Raw genomic sequence first — 8,638 nt, forward strand, 5'->3', positions numbered from 1 at the left:
TTGTACTGATACTCCCTCATTAAAGGGATGGACCAAAACCCATTGGAAATATCCAGCACCGTGAAAGTGGTCGCGGATGCTGGAATACTCCCTATTAGGTCGGCAACTGCTGCTACTGTGGGTGCACAGGCTGGGATGTTACTATTGAGCACCCGATAGTCCACCGTGGCCCTCCAGGAATTGCCCGGCTTTCTGACCGGCCATAATGGAGAGTTCATGTGGGTAGCTATCGGTCTCAGAACTCCCTGCTGCACTAACGAGGACATGGCTGCTTCCATGTCTGGCTCTGCTTCCCTGGGGAAGTTATACTGTTTCTGTGGTCGGGCCATGGGGTCCCCGTCTACACTGACCTCAAACCCGTTGACCCTCCCGCAGTCGTGTTTGTGTGTGGCAAATGTGGCCCGGTGGGCCTGCACAAATGCCTGGAACTCTGGTGGGGTATTGCTGACTATAAGCTCGAGGTTATAATCCTCTTTGGGCTTCATGGTGCAGAGGGTCCCCTTCCCTTCCTTTCCCGGGATTACTACTACCTCACCGTTCTTTACTTTACCTGCCCCCCAAAGGCAATGATTTCTCAAATCCACTAGGATCCTGTGGCCTACAATAAAGTTGGCCCCCAGGACCCCTCTTCCACCCTCCACTTCCCATTTCATCAGGACACAGGTCCACTTGAATGGCGAGCGGGATGGAAAACGAGCCAGCCTGTTCTTTACCCGTGAACCCCGATAGACTGTATGGGACCCCGTTAGAGAGAGGCGAGGTGGTGGGGTTAGTTGAGTGGACCATGGTGCATGATACCCCCATGTCCAACAGATAGGTCCCCGTCACCTTTTCTACCTCCATCTCCAAAAGGGGTCTTTTCCACTCATCATACCGGAGAGAACACAGGTAGACAGGCTGCGTTGGCTCTAGTCACGGCTGTGGGTTGGATGGGGCTGATGGGGTGAGAGCACCGGTGGCGGCTGCTACTCTCCCCTGGCCAGTCAATAAGGACCTCATGGTGCCCAAGAGTGACTCGACCTCTGCGGAAGGGGATTCTTGTCCCCGCCTTTTGGGCTGGGGCTGTGGAATTCTTTCCCTTGTTATCTTTCCAAGGGTTTCTGCACTCCTTCCGCCAGTGACCATCCTTCCCACACCCGTAACAATTGGTCTTGGTGTTGGGGGGGTTACTCCCTTCCTGGTGCCACTCTTTCCTACCCGGTTCGGGTTTTACCTCATGCACCTTACCCTTGGGTGGGTGTGCATCGGCTCCCCTACCGTTTTTATAGGCCAGAGTGAGCTGCCTAATCACCGTAAGTTCGGTGGTCTGGGGGTCTTTGGGGTCGAACTAAGCTTCTGCCTTGGCCCAGACCTGTGGCAAGCTGTTCACCACCAGGCAACGGAGCCAATGGGCCAGGAGATCCCTGTTCAGGAACACTCGGTCCGGCGTCCCCGGACAGGCCCTACGGTACACCGGCCACAACCGGTCCGCAAAAGCCTGCGGGGTTTCCCCTGGGAGCTGGACCGTCTTCTCCACACGGGAGAAAGGACTTCCCTCATCCATCCCCATGGCCTCCAGAACCGCATCTCTAAGCTCCTCGTACCCGCTCTGCCCCCTTTTACACTCGTCAGAGAGGGATTGGAGGAGACTACTCTCCAGGGAGAATAGCAGCATCTTGGCCTTCACAGCATCATCGCACTCGTTGACGCTGGCTGCCTGCTCTACTTCCCTGAAGTGGATCGATGGGTCTCCCTTTTCAGAGAGCTTCAGGATATGGTTGACCATGGCCCTAAGCTGTTGGGTGTCAAAGGGTAATACGAACTGGTTTTGGAGGGGTCCCTCATCGTCGCCATTGGCGGGTGGGCCGAACCGCCGATGTCGTGCTGGGCACATCAGTCCCGGCTCCGACTTCTCTGGCGGGGGTAGCTCTACCTCCGCTTCCACCTCTGGCTCCACCCCTGGTTCCACCCGCCTTGTTGCCAAACCTCGCTGAAACTTGGCGCCACGGGTGGTGGTCGTGAGGTCTCCTCTCTCTCAACCGGGTCGTCCCTAGGCACTACCGGTGACGTTGGAACTGTCCTCCCCTCGTTCCCCATAAAATCCGCCTGACCTGCCTTTGGGCTTATGAGGCATACCATGCCTTTTGCCTTCCGGAGGGCCCGGCTCAGATTTTCTATCCTCTCTTTACAGGGGCGGTGATCTGCCTCCTCAAACCCCCGTTTGCTCGCTAGCTTGTAAGCGGCCTTTACCTCTTGTACTTTCTCTTCCTGTTCCCTAATCTGCCTTGCCAAGCGGGCGTTCTTCTCCCGCAACCTTAACTCATTTCCCTTGGCCTCGGTGACTTGGCACCGTAGGTATTCCAACTGGGCCTTGTGTTCTCACATTAAATGCACACTCTCCTGATTCAAGGCCTGCAAAGCTACTAATAGCTTCTCCCCCGCTAGAGCTTTATCCTGGATCTCCAGGGCTGACTCCCTTAACTCGACTGCCTGTGTAGCAACGAGCCTGTCCAACAGCTGGACCTGCTTTTTAAAACACACCAGCCAAACTGCCTTCTCTGTGGACTTCTTGTGTTCCTTTCCCTCTGTCCACTTAGCTGCTGCATCTACCAGACGCCCAGCCCTTAACAGAGTGGTGATCCACTTCTTAGTGATATTCACCTTGCTAAACACAGAATCAGAAATCCTTTCCTCCATCATGGTTTCCTCATCTGAACCATTGTCTACTGTATCGCAACCCTGTTGCCGGTGTCCTGCCGCGGTCGCCATTTCTGTAAGGGGGTGGCGGGTGTGGTGCATGCGCCCAGTCAGTTATGCCCCTGACTGTTTTGTGAGCGGTTTGAATCGCTCCCACGCCCCTTGGGTTCTAGACACCGGACTTAGGTACAGGCGGCGATACAGAAAGACTCGAGTAGACAGGTGGTTTGGATATAAGAAAACCAAGATTTTATTAAAACAGAGAATAACACAGTCTTACGAGAAATTACTAGCATAAAATACAGGCAAATACAAAATAACTATACTTATACAGGGAATGGGGAACACACGGCACATCGAGGGAAAACAAATTATATTAACAATCCCCTTATCCTTATCCCACCCCCTATACCTAATTAGATTAAGCTATGAGGAGCCAGAATTCATGCTCACCAATCCAAAGCAAGGCCAACTGTTAACGGAATGCAGGTTTTGAGGTTTGATCTTTTGCCCTCTTAGGTACCCCGTCGCCACGTGGTCTTCAGGGGCGCGGTGCTGGAGCTGCTACTGTGATGCACCCTCTTCTCCTCTGCTACCAACGTCGGCTCATCTCGATGGGTTCTCCTCTTCTCCCTCGGTCGGTCGTTGGCGATATCGTTATGTTTATCGGACAGTTAACAGTCTTTGTCGTTTAGATTTTGCTACCCATGCGTCAAACGCCAGTATATTCGTTGTGCCGTAGACACCTGCGTTATCGCAGTGTTCAACAAGATGTTCGTCTTCCCAAGCGCCAGCTTATAACTAGGCACTTGGTCTTTATCGATACGTTTTCGCTGCCCTGCTCTGCCCTTATCGAGTTTTATCATCTTCTTCGTCTCTACTCGTCTCATCTCGCCGGACTACCATACAAGTCCTGGGCTACCTGCTCAATTTTGTCTTGCCCCTTTCTGCGGCCTGGGTGTCCCAGATGACGAGGGACTCGGGTCTCGTTCCCCTCCCCGGTTGTTGGTATGGTGTCTTTTACTGCTGAAAACTCACCGCGGGGAGCGAGGAGAGACCCGCCATGAGGCCAGGGCATGAGTGAGCCAGGAACCAAGAGTGAGGGCCAAGCGCAAGAGAGAGCAGAGCAGAGAGATTGCTACCCAGGGCCTACAGTTATACCCGTTGTTTCATCCCTTATCTGCGCGCCAAATCAGGTTAGTTCATTGTTCCAATTTTGGCGGGCTGTTTTATATAATTATACCAATCTAAACTAACTGTTTTTAGATGGCCGTTTATCGCACCTAATGGCTTGATGTCCGAGCAGTATTGTTATTAATGCATTCTAATCGGCCTGTCCAGCCTCGATGGCTCCCTTAAGCTGTTTCCGATTATTTATGCAGACAACTTGATGGCCTCAAGAATAGGCCTAACTAGTTCTGATCTGTCTACGATCTGGCTTAATGCATATTCAATGTTTGCTGTCTGCTTTTCCAAAACACAAAGTCCTTTTCACAGAAACTGCACTTTAGGTTTCGATTTCCCCAAAAGCTGCTTGTCCTGCTACAGAGTCCAAGCTTTGAAAATCTTGCAGGCTTTTGGTCACAAGGTGCGGACGCCATCTTTTGTGTACCCTTTTTAAAATGTCCATACAGTGTCCCTTTTATTAATAACCTTGGGGGAATGTGGGAATTTTGCGAATCTTACACACCCCGAAGGTGGACTTGTAGATCTGGCTGAAGCTGTCATTGGTGTAGCTCTGCCCAAAGATATTCTTTGCACTGTTGAGTCTCCAATGACCAGTATCTGACCAGGTGGTCATTCACCATGGCCTGGGCCAGTATTGAAGGTCAGCATTTAGGAACATAGGAACAGGAGTAGGCCATTCAGCCCCTTGAGCCTGTTCCATCATTCAATTAGATCATGGCTGACCTGAAATTTTTCTTTCTGGCACAAAAATTTGTCCCACATAACACAAAAAACTCAGCACAAACAGCAGAATGTATTTATCGCTCAATGTTTAAACCCCCCCCCCACCCCCAAAATTAGATATTTTGCTTGCATCCCATAGTTTGTAAATTTTATTTGTAAATGTTATTCCTGGGTCACAGTACACCCTGGATATTGTACTCCCACAGAAGTAAGACGAAAATTACAACTATCATGATGCATTTCTTTTACACAGAATTTTCTGAGCTAGAACCTTCCAGTACTATCTTCCTGGTTGTCATGTGACATAGATTGTCCTGACGAGATGTGGATGTTATAGTTCCACAGGAGCAAGGTGACAAATCTGAAGGTGCATCTCTCTCTTTCTCTCTCTCTCTCTCTCTGCAATTGCAGGTGCAATTGCCAACTCCAGCCTTAATCTTCAGGCAGAAGGGTTGGGCTAGCTGGGCAAAGCTTGAAGGCATGTCAAGCATTACCGAACATATTATATGGGTAAGTTTAGTGATTTTTATTGGAAAAATTCATCATTTTTAACGTGTTTGTTCTGTAAATGTTATGTCTAGCTATATGCTCCCATCTATACTTCATTTCTAATTGAGTTCTGTTCACTCACCTGAGTCAACAAGAAAAATGGCAATTTTAAACTGAAAGAATTACTTGAGTAATTTGATTAGTCAGTTTTGAAGTACATGCTGCTTAGTCAATGGTAGCCTTGAAAAAATTGACAGATCAAATTACTTAGTTTCCTCATCTGTAATTCTTAACTGATTCTAATTAGTTCATGTTTAGTAAATTGGATATTTGATCATGTATAGATTTTATAGATTCACTCATTTTTGCTTTATGTATGTATGTATGATGCCCTGTGGTGTGACACTTTTAACGTGTGATACCTTTAATGTGTGATGTGATGGATGTGTGCTAGGTGCAGAACCTCTGATTATTTAGATGGGACAAATTTTGTTTGAGCTTTATATCATCACTCACAATCCTCAAACATCTCTATCCTTTGTCTCAAGGTCTTCTTTTTCAATTGAGTTCAGGGTTACTTTTTGTTGTTGCTGCAGACCAGTTTTTTTTCATTCCATTCCTTAGGATTGTCTGGAGGATCATAAGGATTCTGGATTTATAAAAAAAACTCCTTTCTGCCCTCTTCTGCTCCTTGAGATGCTGTTATTTCACCAGGCCTCAAGTTCAAACAATATGCAGAGGCACTGACATGTGGTTAGCTGTGGAAAGCAGAATTGAGATGCAGTACACATGCATTGTGTGCTGGAGCTCCACACACTATTAATCTCACTCACTCCAATAAACGTGGCAAACAAGGTGAAGGAAAAGTACTCCAAACATCAATCCGATTATGTAAAATGAATTGAAATTTACTCCCCAGCTCACTATTAATACCAAACAACAGCAGCAAAAAAAATTGCTGAATTACTTATGTGTATTGCCGTTAACTCTCTATATTTAACAACTCCAAACATTTACTTTGCAACTCTCGGCAGAAGAAGACACCAGCTTAAAACGAAGAGATACCAAGATCTCACAGTGCAAGATCTCACTTGCTCACCTTATTGAGGGGTCACCACGTGAGCAGACTCCAGAGACACAAAGGTGTTGAAAGGCCCATCAATAGAAGATACTCTGGATCACTCCCTACACATTTATAATGTAAAGAGAGAGAACAGTGAAGCCCAGTTCCTAGCTCCTCAGTCTTCCCTTCCAGCCCATATATGTGTGGTGCTGGGCAGCAAACATAACTTTGAATGAGGTAATTATCAGGGGACAGGTCAGGGTCTGCAAGTTCACTTGGATTGTGGGTGCACTGTAGCCTTAGAATTACCACTAGTGGAGAAATTTGACCCTGCTCCACCTCCCCTCCTTTCCCTCCAAGTTGCTCCATAAACTTGAGCTCATCCAAGACTCTGCTACTCAAATCCTAACTCGCACCAAGATCCATTCACCCATCAGTCCTGTTCTCGCTGACCTACATTGGCTCCCAGTCTCCGAATGCATCAATTTAAAAATTCTCATCCTCGTGTTCAAATCCCTCCATGGCCTCACCCCATCTTATCGCTGTAACAGTTCTCTGAGAATTCTGTATTTCTCCAACTCTGGCCTTTTGTGCATCCCCATCCCTGACTTCCTTCCCCCCCACCATTGGCAGCTGTGCCTTCAGCTGTCTAGGCCCTAAACATTGGAATTCCCTCCCTAAATCTCTCGGTCTCTCCAGCTCGCCTCCTTTAAAACCTTCCTTAAAACCTAACTCTTTGACCAAGCGTTTGGTCACCTGTCCTAATGTCTCCTTCTTTGGCTCAGTATCAATTTCTTTTGTCTAATTAAGCTCCTGTGAAGCGCCTTGCAATGATACTTATTGCAAAGTTGACCCATTGCTAATTTTCAAGTCGCTACAGCCAGGAGTGAGAAGCGGGGTGTAGATAGTACAGTAACATCAAATTATGCTTCAGCATGGGATGAGATGGATAGTTTAAATCTTCATTCCAAGTCTCCCTGATGGTGCTTCAATTGCTGACTAATACAGAAATGAAAAACAGTACGTAAACTGAAGGGAAAACGATCAAATAATATTTCAGCTTATCTAATAACTTGAAAGGCTTGCATTCTGAACTATGGGAAATGGACAATGTGGTTTGGAGAGGCCCATATGGAAACTGGCGAACAGATTAGAAGACTGGAAAAAGATATTGAAGACAGGGGAACCAATTAAATACAGTGGTGGCAGAGAGACATTTGGAATACATTTTAAAACAAACTATATACAGTAGTTTGACCATTGCAGTTAGTGGGAGATTGGAATATGTATTTAGGAAAAAAGAGAAAAAACTTCCATCTATGTAGCCTACAGTAACATATTTTGAGCAGAGGGGAGTGTATTGATTTCTTTGTGGGTTCAATGACGAGACATTTATGAAAGAGAATGTCTTTTAATCTAAAGCTTGTTCAACAAGTTAACAGCATTACAGGAGACACCATCTTAGGGATCCATCTAAAACAAAAGTGAAACTAAACTGCTTGTCTCTCACATGCACTCTGCTGGTCAGGCATAAGTAATCAATCAGGCAACTATGCTGGTAAGGCATCATAATCAAACAGGCAAATACCATCACTATTTGCTGATATCATTACATCTCCCTTTCTTAAAACAAAAGTATTTTACTTTTAACTAACAACATGTTTTCTTTGTATTAATCTGCATTTTAACTGTAACACTTAATGAACTTACATTATCATTGTCATGATCAAGGTTTTTTAACCTTGTTTTGTGTGTTCACATGAAATATGTAAATACACTAAAACTTGAAGAAAGAATAAGATAACATTACTTCCTTCTATAACAATAGTCCTTAAATTTGCTCAATGAGTCTCTCAGGAGGCTTCACGTGTCTTGAGGATTTTCTGATTGATTGTCCTTGAATCTGAGTTGTTGCCTCAGATGATGTTTTCTCAGCTGTGTGATCAGGTTGTTCAACAGTATCAGTCTTTTGACCTGCTGTGTGATCAAGTTGTTCAACAGTATCAGTCTTTTGACTTGCTGTGGCTGGTCCCATGAGAAGATCCCGACGATTTCTTCTCAGAACAGCACCCTCATCTGTCTGAATGGTGTGTGATCTTGGTTGAACTTCACTCAGGACAGTTCCCTTCTGAGTCCATATGTTTGTTTTGTCTTTGAACCTTACTTGGTCACCAGTGTGGAGTTCAGGTAGGTTTTGTGTTCCTCTGTCATAGTAGTACTTTTGCTTTTCTTTCTGTTGTTCTTTGAACTTCCTCACTTTCTCCCCCTCTTTTGTTTTCAGGAGGTTCTCCGGGATGGGTAGGTTTGACCTTAGCAGACGTCCCATAAGGAGTTGGGCTGGTGACATACCACACTCGAGCGGCATTGTGCGGTATACAAGCATGCTCTGGTAGAAGTCAGTTCCACTGTCTTTTGCCTTGTACATCAGTCTTTTCACTGTCTGGACCGATTTTTCCACTAGTCCATTGGACTGTGGAAAGTGAGGACTTGACATTGTGT

The sequence above is a fragment of the Somniosus microcephalus genome, chromosome 1, assembly GCF_052327205.1.
Source record: "Somniosus microcephalus isolate GS21.2 chromosome 1, FLI_Smic_1.0, whole genome shotgun sequence".
In the NCBI taxonomy this organism is placed as follows: domain Eukaryota; kingdom Metazoa; phylum Chordata; class Chondrichthyes; order Squaliformes; family Somniosidae; genus Somniosus; species Somniosus microcephalus.